The following is a 12,964-nucleotide window of genomic DNA, read 5'->3' on the forward strand; positions in this document are numbered from 1 at the left end:
CTGTTTGACAAAAATAAGCAATGTTAGCAGGGCATGGATGGTTTCTACAGTGACCTGGGTGTATGGCCTCAGGGTGTCTGCAACAATACCTAATAGATATCCGTCTCCAAATTCCCCACGTTCTAGGCGTTGGTGTATCCCTCTGTGTCTGAAAATGTAAGAGTCATGTGTACTCCCTGGAAATTTGGCTACCATGTCAGTGATGACATAATGGGCGTCACATACCACCTGGATGTTCAGTGAGTGTGTACACTTCCGATTGCGGAACAGATATTCCAGAATTGCAGGAGGGCATATTTGTATATGTGTCCCGTCTACACACCTATTACATGTGGGAAGTTGGCAATTCTGTAGAATTCCAACTTGGTGCTGTTAATTTCTGCCTCATTCCTGGGTAGGTATATGTATCTGGACATGTGTGTGAGTATGGCATCTAGGAAACATCTGAAGAACCATGAGAGTGCACTTTGGGATACCCCACCTGCCACTGTAATCACCCCCTGATAGCTACCCGAGGCCAAGAGGTGCAGTGAGCATAGCACTTGCACATGTGTGGGGATGGCGCTGCCGCGCACAGTCTGTTGTTGAAGCTGCGGATTGAGTAGATCAATTAATTCTAAAATTGCTGCACTGCTGAGTCTGTATTTGTCATAAATCTCCTCCTCAGTTTGTTGGAAAAGTGTCTGCCTGGTTCTGTATATCTTCTCCTGTCTCTGGCTCCTCCTCCTCTGCTGTGCATCGTGGACTCTCCTCCTCCTTGGTATCACATATATTTCAGCCATTTTGAGTAACCCAGATGCCTTCTGGGTCTCCTTTTATACTTTGGTTCTGGTTACCACCTGCTCTAACTTAGTGGTAATTTGGGTGTGCAAAATGGGCTTTTTGCGACTAGTCGCTATTTGCGAGTGGCTTTTTCATATGGTTTGCGACTCGCAAATTGCGTCTACCTATTTGCGGGTCGCACAATGGGGTCGCAAATTTTGCGAGTCGGTAATGGCTCACGTCGCAATTTGCACTTCGGAAATGGGATTTCTGCATCCCATTTCCGATTTTGCGGGGTCGCAAATTGCGATTCGGGCCATTTGCAACTCGCAAATTTGTTCTACATCTGGCCCATAGTTATGATACCATACCTATGACACAGTTCATATAGCAAATGTCTAAAGGATGCAGTCCATGTTATAAATCTCACATAAAAAAAGCAACATCTCCCAAATGTCATTGTGTCAAAAGCTTTTTATCAGATATACTTTGGCGTATTTACCAGAGCTGCAGCTTTCTAACATTTCCAATAAATATACTCCTCACATCAACACAAGAGTTCATTGTACAGTCAAATTCATGACATCTCATGACATACTTATGCTCATGAGAAGAAGCTGTTGATGAGATCTTGTCGCAAGTCAGCTCCTTCCCCTTCACCACTGTCATCTTCATTTGGCATTTCAGGATTCTTGCCCAGTGGCACCACAGGCTTCCCTTTCTCTGGGATGTAAGGGATGTTCCTTTGCAGGGCGATGTTATGGAGCAAGCAGCAGGCCACAGTGATTTGAAACACCCTCCTTGGTGAGTAGAAGAGGGCTCCTACAATGTTGTCCAGATATCAAATTCTGGCTTCAAGAGCCCAAAAGCACGCTCTATTGGCCCCCATGTTTTTCCACCAGCCTCATTAAAACAGGCTTCCCCTGGCATAGATGGATTCCTCAGCAGTGATAACAACCAAGGATGGTTGGAATATGCTGTCCCGTTTTGTAATAAAACGTAAGTGCTACAATGAGGCATACACTTCCTGATTGTAGCACTTGACATTGCACACACAAGATCAGGACAGATGTGACTTACCAATAAGCCAGGCCCTCTCTGGGTGCTGTTGTGACATCAACTGAGGTATGTGGCTGTTCAGCATTACAAAGGAATCATGGGCTGAACCTTGGAACTGGGCACAGATGTTTGAAATGTACAGATCTGACAAACAGCCAACTTGCACGTTGATAAAATGGAAGTGCTTCCTGTTTCGATACTGTCATGTGGTGGCACCAATGCAATATAGGTGCCATCAATGACTACCACAACATGTGGGAGGTGACCAAATCCATAGAAGTCAATCATGAAATTGGCTGAATCCTCACATTTGGGGAACCTAATGCAGATGTCAATGTGTTTCATCATTGTTGATAGCACGTCTTTTGAAATACCACTAAACATATGGTGTGACATACTACCAGATATAGCCATTGTATATTGAGATGCACCTGTGGCCAGGAAGTGTAATACTGCCATAAGTCTCACAATGAGTGACATACATGCTAGATTATTTTTGTGAGGCATGAAATCTGGCTCTGATATGATGACATAAATCTTGGATTGTCTGCCTTTTCAAATGGGATTGCTTTATGCCACATTCTTCCATGGTCTGAAGGTCTGGAAATGGACGGTAGACTGGAGGTTGTCACCTCCTGCCTCTCCCAGGGTACCTATTTGTGGAAAATAATAAGTTGGAGCTTTAGTCACTGTGTCAAGACCAACATATCTGATAATTAAGACCAAAGTCATGTGACAAAGCATTACTGACTGGAAATACATTACACCAATTACACATCAAAACTGTCTTCTACTCAGTGTCCAGCTATGATCCACATGGTTGTCTAGACATGTGTCTACAACATATATGTGCACATAACACACCTATCTGCTCCTCCTGTGCCCCTTGATTTTGTACAGTATATTCCCACCACCCAAAATACCGTCAAAGGTGGGGTACAATGCACTGCAGTTGTATGGCATCTGTGACATTATGGTAATGTTTTGTAATCAAAGCTGTTGTTCAAGTGTGTTCAGGCACTTGGAATGACCATATTTGTTATTTCAGCATCATCACAGTCAAGTGGAGGAGACAGGGCATACATCAGTGTAACATCATGAAACATCAGACACGGAGGGACCTAGTGGCCCAGAGGGTGAGGGGAGTGCCACAGTGGACAGTGGATTAACATTGTCTTCTTCCGAGTCAACCTCCAGTGGAAACACCTAGTGGTGGTGCAACACTCAGGCACTACACCTGTCCCATCCCTGTCTGCCACCCCCTGTTCCATCCCCAATCTCCCTGTTGCTCCCTACCCAGTTGGCCGGACCCACTCCCCCAAGAGGGTAGCCATATCCTTCGCACCAGGCACCTCACCCACTGCCCCTGTTTCCCTTGCTACCCTGAGTGAGAAGGCTATTGATCACCTGAGGAGCATCTCTGTGGGTCAGACTGCCATTCTGAATGCCATCCAGGTACAGGGCAGCCAGCTCCAATAGCTGGTTTCATACCTGGAAGACATTCACAGTGCTATGTCTGGCCTACAGAGATCTTTTTTCAGGCTCAGGCCTCCTCCCTCCCAACAGCCTTCCACCCCCCACAATTCTCCTCCACACCTTTCTCTTCCCCATCCAATTTCCCTATTCCCATACCTGTCCCAAGCACACTCACACATCCTCACACATACCTCAACAGCCACAAGCAGCACACATAAATACAAACACCACTGGATAAGGAAGCACACAAGCATTCAACAGACACTCACCCCACTCACACCCACTGCCACACACACCACTCCCCCAGGTACCATCTCAACACCCACAGACACAGCCGCCACTCGCCCATACTCCCAGACACCACCCCATCTCCCACAGACACAGACACCTCTTACACCATACCCCTGGACACCACCCCAACATCAACAGCACAGTCACCACTCACCCCATTGGCCAGACAATACCACAACACACACAGACACCTCTCACCACATATCCCCAGACACTACCCCAATACCCACAGACACAGAAACAACTCAGAACCTATCCCCAGACACCTCCCCAACACCCATCGGCCCAACCACCACTCACAACATACCTCCAGATACCACCCCAACACCCACAGACACAGTCACTACTCACACCACACCCCCAGACACCACCCCCACCCACAGACACATCCACCACTCCCACCTTACCCATCACATTCATGTCACAGCCCTCCAAGAGACGCAAAGGCACACACACAACAGACACTAAGAAAACACAAAAATACTCACCAGCATCAATGACAGCCACACCCACACCTGACACAAGCACTTCCTCAATCTCCAAACCCCTAATCCCTCCTAAACCTACCCATTTTCCCCAAGAACATTTCATGTTTGCACTTGCCCTTACCCCTGTGAGCACCCCTCCCAAAGGAAAAAGGATCCTGCCTACACCCAAACCCATGCCTTCCACTTCCAAGTCCTCCCCTGTGACACCTGCCACCCTGAACCCAGCCATACCCCTACCATACCCAAAAAGAAGCCCACCCCTCCCAAAGTAACACCCATCCCTCCCAAGATTACACTCACCCATCTAAAACCTGACCGCACCCAAGGGTGATCATTGATGTGCCTGAATGCCCACTAGATGACCCTTCCTGTGGAGGTTCCTGTGGCAGTGATATATGAGGCAAGTTGTGGGAAACAGTAGTGTGCTCAGCACATTTGGTACAAGGACTGGCCATGGACCTTCTCTCCATTTTTGGAGTGTTGAAAATAAACATCAGTTGGTTGCTTTGCTACATATTGGTCCTGCTATTACTTTTTTACCTTTTTGATGTTCATGAATAATTTGTAATGTATGACCACAGTTGTGTTTTTTCACCCTGATTGATGGTTTATTTGATGTGGTTGGTAAGATCTGACTTTGGAACCAATGATGGAGCCACCCAGGACAAGGGGAAATGTTCAATGAATGGATGTGTGGGATGAAATCCAATTGGGGCTGACACTGCATTGGGTGGTGTTTCACATGGTACGTATTTAATCTTGACCTGGCCAATGTCAACATCTATTGGGTTACATTTATCCCCCTGATGTAGATTGGACATTCGTTATCATGTGTGCAAGTTTGAGGTTTATTTGTCGACACATGGAGGTTGTTCATTTGAGCTATCTTCTTATACATTTGAATGGATGAGTCAATTTCAATGTGTGAACCTTACACCTGCTTTATCTAAATGTGTGACCCATGCTGTTACTGCTGTATTTGCTTTCTAGATTTGCACTTACACATTTGCCACATAGGCATGAAACTTGGTTATACTATTGGTTGTCCCTGATATTTATCAAGTCACAATTCTTGTGCAAATAGTGGTTTTGAGGCATGTGCAAAGTGAAATGTGTCCCAGGGTAGCAACCTTCCTGGTGTCCCCCTGATGCCGTCATACCTATTCTGGAGGGATTGTTTAAATTGTGAGCTTTTGATGTTTGTCACACACATTATTCTACATCCTATTTACGTTACATCCTCTTGCAATGTGGGTGATATGTGTAAGTTCATGACAAGGATTTTTCAGGAAAGGTGTGTTTGAGTTCAATGACACATCTGTATCAATCAATCAATCATTGGATTTATAGAGCATGGCTTATCACTGTGAGGGGTATCCAGGTGCTGGGTGTTGTCACTGCAAGATGGTGGCTATTCCTTGAAGAGCCATGTTTTGAATTTCTCCTGAAGTCGATGAGGGTGTCCATGGTCTATAGGTAGCAGGGGAGGTTGTTCCAGATCTAGCCAGTGCAGTGGGGGAAGGGGCGTCCTTGGCTAAAGTGAACTGTCAAGACTTGGGGAAGGGTGAGGAATGTTGATTGTAGCTCTGTAGCGGGCCAGTGGAAGGACAGTCTGTGGTTGATGAGACTTGATCTGATGTTGTGGAAGCTTTGTATGCAATGGTGAGGACCTTAACTTTGCACCTCTTGTGCAGTGGAGATCTCTGAGGTGGGGGGAGCTGTGGATTCACCTGGAGAGATCCTCCCAGATGAGTCTCACAGCCACATTCTGGATCGTCTGGTTGCGATAGAGGAGTTGGTTGGGGAGTCTGATGTAGAGGACGTTTCTGTAGTCTAGCCTGCTGCTGATGATGGCTTGGGTTACTGTCTATCTGGTTTTGATGGGGATCCATCCGAAAATCTTCTGTAGCATGCAGAGGCTATGGAAGCTGGTAGAGGCCACTGTGTTTATCTGTCATTTTGAAGGTGAGTTTGGTGTCTGATGATGCTGAGATTGTAAGCGTGGCTAGTTGGGGTTGGGGGTTGTCCAGGCTTGGCGGGCAACCAGGAGTCGTCCCAGGGGGAGGTGTTGCTTCTGAAAATAATCACCTCAGTCTTGTCTTTTTTCAGTTTCAGGCAGTTGGATTTTATCTATTTGGCGATGTGGGTCATTGCAATACTGAAGTTGTCTCTAGGGGAGGCTTGGTCTTCAGAGAGGTAGAGTAAGAGTTCAGTGTTGTCAGCACATGAGATGGTGTTGAGTCCATGGGAATGCACAATATCAGCCAGGGACGTCATGCAGGTGTTAAAAAGTGTGGGGCTCAGTGAGCGGCAGAAAGGTTGAGGAGGCTCAAGGTCACCTTCTCTCCATGGGCTAGGAGGGTCCTAATATCGTCTATTGCAGCAAAAAGGGTGGTATTGGTGCTGTAGTTGGTGCGAAAACTGCATTGCAAGGTGTCCAGTAGGTTGTGTCTTCCCAGGTGTTCAGAGAGCTGTTTGAAAATGTCTTTTTCCAGTACTTTAGCTGGGAGGAGAAGCAAAGCACTGGGGCGATCATTTTTGAGTTTGTTGGGGTCCACTGATGTTTTCTTGAGGAGCAGCTTGACATCTGCTTGCTTCCAGGCTTTGAGGATGGTGGCAGTGCTGAAGCAGGAGTTAAGGACGGGAGTGAGGTTGTGGTTGATTTTCTTCTGGCCCAGGTTGAAGATGTAACGGGGCATGGGTCATTGGGTAAGCCATAGTGGGTTGAGCTCATAAGGGCTGCTGTTTCCTGGATGAATAGAGGCTCCCAGTCTGTGATTTTTCTCCATCTGTACAAGAGGGAATTGGCGTAGCAGTTAAAGGCTCTGGTCTGCTGATTATGGAAAAGTGTATCAGGTGGTGGTCGGTCAATGTGAGCTCCGTTGTGTGGGAGAACTTGATTTTATCTCTGACTGTGAAGATGGGGTCCAAGATATGTCCCACGGTGTGGGTGGGACTGGTGACTTGTTGTTTGAGTCCGATGTTGCTAAGGTCATCCAGGCGGTTGGTGGAGTCGTGGCCATGGGGATCATCTATGTGGAAATTGAGGTCTCTTAGAAACATGTAGTCTGTTGAGGAGGAACAATGAAGTCAGCGATGCCCTCGCAAAAGGTGGGGCGGGGGCCTAGGGGTCTGTATGCGAGGGTTCCCTGGGTAGCGCTCCTGGCATTGGTTCAGATCAGGAAGTTAAAGTGTTCCTTGAGATGAGATGATTCTTCCTAAAAGGTGGTGCATAGGAGGGTGTCCTTATACATGATGGTGTTGCCTCCTCTGTGCTTGTCGTGGCGGTCTTTGTGGATCAGTTTGCAGCCTTTTGGGGTGGTTCAAGTGAAGTCAGGGGCCGAGGAGGGTGTGAGGCAGGTCTTCGTGATAAACAACAGGTCCAGGCTGAGGGTAGTCATGGTGTCCTATATTTCTGTGTTATGTTTGCAGAGCGATCTAGCGCTGAACACTAGGTACTGTAGCTGCTTCTCAGGCTTGAGGGTTTAGTGCTGTGCGGGCGGTGTGGGTCTCATGATACAGTTGAAGTTACATTGGAGGCAGGTGAAGGGTCCTACTATGGTCAGGGAGGAGGTGATGCAGCAGTTGCCTCGGTTCCTGAAGGCTATAAATATGTATATGCTATATCACAATCGGCCATGTCATGTGAACAATGTGAGGCTGTCTCTTCAATTTTTAGGTTTAATATTGATGAGGGTTTGCTGTTATGTGACACAATGTTATGAACATATTACTATCCTTGAAACTGGGATATGCACACATATCAGGTTTTACAAAGTATGGCAGTGCAGTGTCAGTAACCTGACCAAAGGGGGAGTCATGGGAATGTGACTGGGTCAGGAAACGGGTAAGTGTTTGGCTTACTCTCAGTTGCGTCCAACAAGGTGTCAACTCTGTATGCCATCGAGCAGCACAAGCAGCAGCTATATAGTAAGGATCAGCTCCATAGTGGCACAGGATGTGTGCAGCTATCTGCAGGTGAGATTCTGTCTTTTATCCCTCCATTTCCGGCAGCTCAGATGTTTTGGTTGGACCACCACAGTCACGTCAGTGGAAAGAAACATCATAATTTGGCCAGCGGGAACAATGGCAGTCTGCCCTCCTACTGGCCTATTTCGCCACCATTGCAGTCTAGTGTAGTGTTGCAGGTGATGTCGACGGTACAGCGTCAGTCTTTCATCTATGCAACCGCATGTATCATAATACAGCAGTCAGACCGCCAACACCTTGCAGTCAGGCTGCAGCTGTGGCAGTGCCCGGGCCACCAAACTCATAATCAGGCCCTTAATAATTTTGTGTAAGGTGTTGGACACTTAAGCCCTCATTATGAGTCTGGCGGTCTTAAGACCACTAGACCCATGGTGGTGGTTCGACTGCCACATTACGACCGTGGCAGAGTCACCACAGTCAGACTGCCAACACTGCCATGTTGCCACCAGATGAGAGCCTGGTAGTCTCTGTGGTCTCAATCCGCCAGGGCAGCACCGCTTACAGCGCTGCCCTGGGGATAACGAGTCCCCTTTCTGCAAGCCTGTGCATGGCAGCAGCCCCCCCATGCAAAGGCTGGCAGAAAGGGGGTGCCAGGGGCCCATGCACTGTCCATGCACTTGGCATGGGCAGTGCAGGGGCCCCCATGGACAGCCCTGTTGCACCTTCCACTGCCTGAATTATGGGCAGTGAAAATCGTTACGGATGCTGCTGCACCCATCGCACTGCTACATTGCAGGTGAACTCCAAATATGGCCGGTGGTGTGTGACCGGATCGCACTACGAATTTGCCAGGTGGCCTCCGCCACCCACCAAATTTGTAATGAGGGCCAAAATTAGTAAAATTTTGTATTTGTACAAACCAATACATTATTTGCACAAATAAAAAATAGTAAAATAAAATCAAATTAATCAAACTTACAATACATGTTTAAGATGTACAGAAATACTATAAAATATTAACATTCAACAATATTAAAAATAATAATAAAAACATAACATTTAAAAACAAACAACCTAACAATAAAAACATGTATTTCTTCAAAATGTAAATAAAAAAAACTAAAATATTTTTATAATACATTTTAACCCCTTCGCTGCCAGGCCTTTTCCCCCTCCTGTGCCGATCCTTTTTTTGGCTATTTGGAGCAGTTCGCGCTTAGGCCCTCATAACTTTTTGTTCACATAAGCTACCCACGCCAAATTTGCGTCCTTTTTTTCCAACATCCTAGGGATTCTAGAGGTACCCAGACTTTGTGGGTTCCCCAGAAGGAGGCCAAGAAATTAGCCAAAAAACAGTGAAAATTTCTTTTTTTTCAAAATAATTGGGAAAATGGGCTGCAGAAGAAGGCTTGTGGTTTTTTCCCTGAAAAGGGCATCAACAAAGGGTTTGCGGTGATAAAATCACCTGCTTCCCAACTTTCAGGAACAGGCAGCCTTGAATCAGAAAACCCAATTTTTCAACACAATTTTGGCATTTTACTGGGACATACCCCATTTTTACGATTTTTTGTGCTTTCAGCCTCCTTCCAGTCAGTGACAGAAATGGGCATGAAACCAACGCTGGATCCCAGACACCGCAACATTTTTGAAAAGTAGACAAAAATCTGAATTCAGCAAGGGGTCATTTGTGTAGATCCTACAAGGGTTTCCTACAGAAAATAACAACTGAAAAAGAAAAATATTGAAATTGAGGTGGAAAAAACATCAATTTTTCTCTACGTTTTACTCTGTAACTTTTTCCAGCAATGTCAGATTTTCAAAAGCAATATACCGTTACATCTGCTGGACTCTTCTGGTTGCGGGGATATATAGGGCTTATAGGTTCATCAAGAACTCTAGCTACCCAGAGCCAATAAATGACCTGCACCCTGCAGTGGGTTTTCAATCTATGCCGGGTATACAGCAATTCATTTGCTGAAATATAAAGAGTAAAAAATAGCTATCAAGAAAACCTTTGTATTTCCAAAATGGGCACAAGATAAGGTGTTGAGAAGCAGTGGTTATTTGCACATCTCTGAATTCCGGGGTGCCCATACTAGCATGTGAATTACAGGGCATTTCTCAAATAGACGTCTTTTTTACACACTGTCTTACATTTGGAAGGAAAAAATGTAGAGAAAGACAAGGGGCAATAACACTTGTTTTGCTATTCTATGTTCCCCTAAGTCTCCCGATAAAAATGATACCTCACTTGTGTGAGTAGGCCTAGCGCCCGCAACAGGATATGCCCCAAAACACAACGTGGACACATCACAGAAAACAGAGGTGTTTTTTGCAAAGTGCCTACCTGTAGATTTTGGCCTGTAGCTCAGCCGCCACCTAGGGAAACCTACCAAACATGTGCATTTCTGAAAACTAGAGACCTAGGGGAATCCAAGATGGGGTGACTTGTGTGTCTCGGACCAGGTTCTGTTACCCAGAATCCTTTGCAAACCTCCAAATGTGGCTAAAAAAATACATGTTCCTCACATTTCTGTGGCAGAAAGTTCTGGAATCTGAGAGGAGCCACGAATTTCCATCCACCCAGCGTTCCCCACGTCTCCCGATAAAAATGATACCTCACTTGTGTGGGTAGGCTTGCGCCCGCGACAGGAAACGCCCCAAAGCGCAACGTGGACACAGCCAAATTGGTGAAGGAAAACAGAGGTGTTTTTTGCAAAGTGCCTACCTGTAGATTTTGGCCTGTAGCTCAGCCGCCACCTAGGGAAACCTACCAAACCTGTGTATTTCTGAAAACTAGAGACCTAGGGGAATCCAAGATGGGGTGACTTGTGTGGCTCGGACCAGGTTCTGTTACCCAGAATCCTTTGCAAACCTCAAAATTTGGCTAAAAAAACACATGTTCCACACATTTCTGTGGCAGAAAGTTCTGGAATCTGAGAGGAGCCACGAATTTCCTTCTACCCAGCGTTCCCCCACGTCTCCCGATAAAAATGATACCTCACTTGTGTGGGTAGGCCTAGCGCCCGCGACAGGAAACGCCCCAAAGCGCAACGTGGACACAGCCAAATTGGTGAAGGAAAACAGAGGTGTTTTTTGCAAAGTGCCTACCTGTAGATTTTGGCCTGTAGCTCAGCCGCCACCTAGGGAAACCTAACAAACCTGTGCATTTCTGAAAACTAGAGACCTAGGGGAATCCAAGATGGGGTGACTTGTCTGGCTCGGACCAGGTTCTGTTACCCAGAATCCTTTGCAAACCTCAAAATGTGGCTAAAAAAACACATGTTCCTCACATTTCTGTGGCAGAAAGTTCTGGAATCTGAGAGGAGCCACGAATTTCCTTCCACCCAGCGTTCCCCCACGTCTCCCGATAAAAATGATACCTCACTTGTGTGGGTAGGCCTAGCGCCCGCGACAGGAAACGCCCCAAAGCGCAACGTGGACACAGCCAAATTGGTGAAGGAAAACAGAGGTGTTTTTTGCAAAGTGCCTACCTGTAGATTTTGGCCTGTAGCTCAGCCGCCACCTAGGGAAACCTACCAAACCTGTGCATTTCTGAAAACTAGAGACCTAGGGGAATCCAAGATGGGGTGACTTGTGTGGCTCGGACCAGGTTCTGTTACCCAGAATCCTTTGCAAACCTCAAAATGTGGCTAAAAAAACAAATGTTCCTCACATTTCTGTGGCAGAAAGTTCTGGAATCTGAGAGGAGCCACGAATTTCCTTCCACCCAGCGTTCCCCCACGTCTCCCGATAAAAATGATACCTCACTTGTGTGGGTAGGCCTAGCGCCCGCGACAGGAAACGCCCCAAAGCGCAACGTGGACACCGCCAAATTGGTGAAGGAAAACAGAGGTGTTTTTTGCAAAGTGCCTACCTGTAGATTTTGGCCTGTAGCTCAGCCGCCACCTAGGGAAACCTACCAAACCTGTGCATTTCTACAAACTAGAGACCTAGGGGAATCTAAGATGGGGTGACTTGTGTGGCTCGGACCAGGTTCTGTTACCCAAAATCCTTTGCAAACCTCAAAATGTGGCTAAAAAAACACATGTTCCTCACATTTCTGTGGCAGAAAGTTCTGGAATCTGAGAGGAGCCACGAATTTCCTTCCACCCAGCGTTCCCCCACGTCTCCCGATAAAAATGATACCTCACTTGTGTGGGTAGGCCTAGCGCCCGCGACAGGAAACGCCCCAAAGCGCAACGTGGACACAGCCAAATTGGTGAAGGAAAACAGAGGTGTTTTTTGCAAAGTGCCTACCTGTTGATTTTGGCCTGTAGCTCAGCCGCCACCTAGGGAAACCTACCAAACCTGTGCATTTCTGAAAACTAGAGACCTAGGGGAATCCAAGATGGGGTGACTTGTGTGGCTCGGACCAGGTTATGTTACCCAGAATCCTTTGCAAACCTCAAAATTTGGCTAAAAAAACACATGTTCCTCACATTTCTGTGGCAGAAAGTTCTGGAATCTGAGAGGAGCCACGAATTTCCTTCCACCCAGCATTCCCCCACGTCTCCCGATAAAAATGATACCTCACTTGTGTGGGTAGGCCTAGCGCCCGCGACAGGAAACGCCCCAAAGCGCAACGTGGACACAGCCAAATTGGTGAAGGAAAACAGAGGTGTTTTTTGCAAAGTGCCTACCTGTAGATTTTGGCCTGTAGCTCAGCCGCCACCTAGGGAAACCTACCAAACCTGTGCATTTCTGAAAACTAGAGACCTAGGGGAATCCAAGATGGGGTGACTTGTGTGGCTCGGACCAGGTTCTGTTACCCAGAATCCTTTGCAAACCTCAAAATGTGGCTAAAAAAACAAATGTTCCTCACATTTCTGTGGCAGAAAGTTCTGGAATCTGAGAGGAGCCACGAATTTCCTTCCACCCAGCGTTCCACAACCGTCTCCCGATAAAAATGATACCTCACTTGTGTGGGTAGGCCTAGCGCCCGCGACAGGAAACGC

Source organism: Pleurodeles waltl, chromosome 1_2 (genome assembly GCF_031143425.1).
Source record: "Pleurodeles waltl isolate 20211129_DDA chromosome 1_2, aPleWal1.hap1.20221129, whole genome shotgun sequence".
Lineage (NCBI taxonomy): Eukaryota > Metazoa > Chordata > Amphibia > Caudata > Salamandridae > Pleurodeles > Pleurodeles waltl.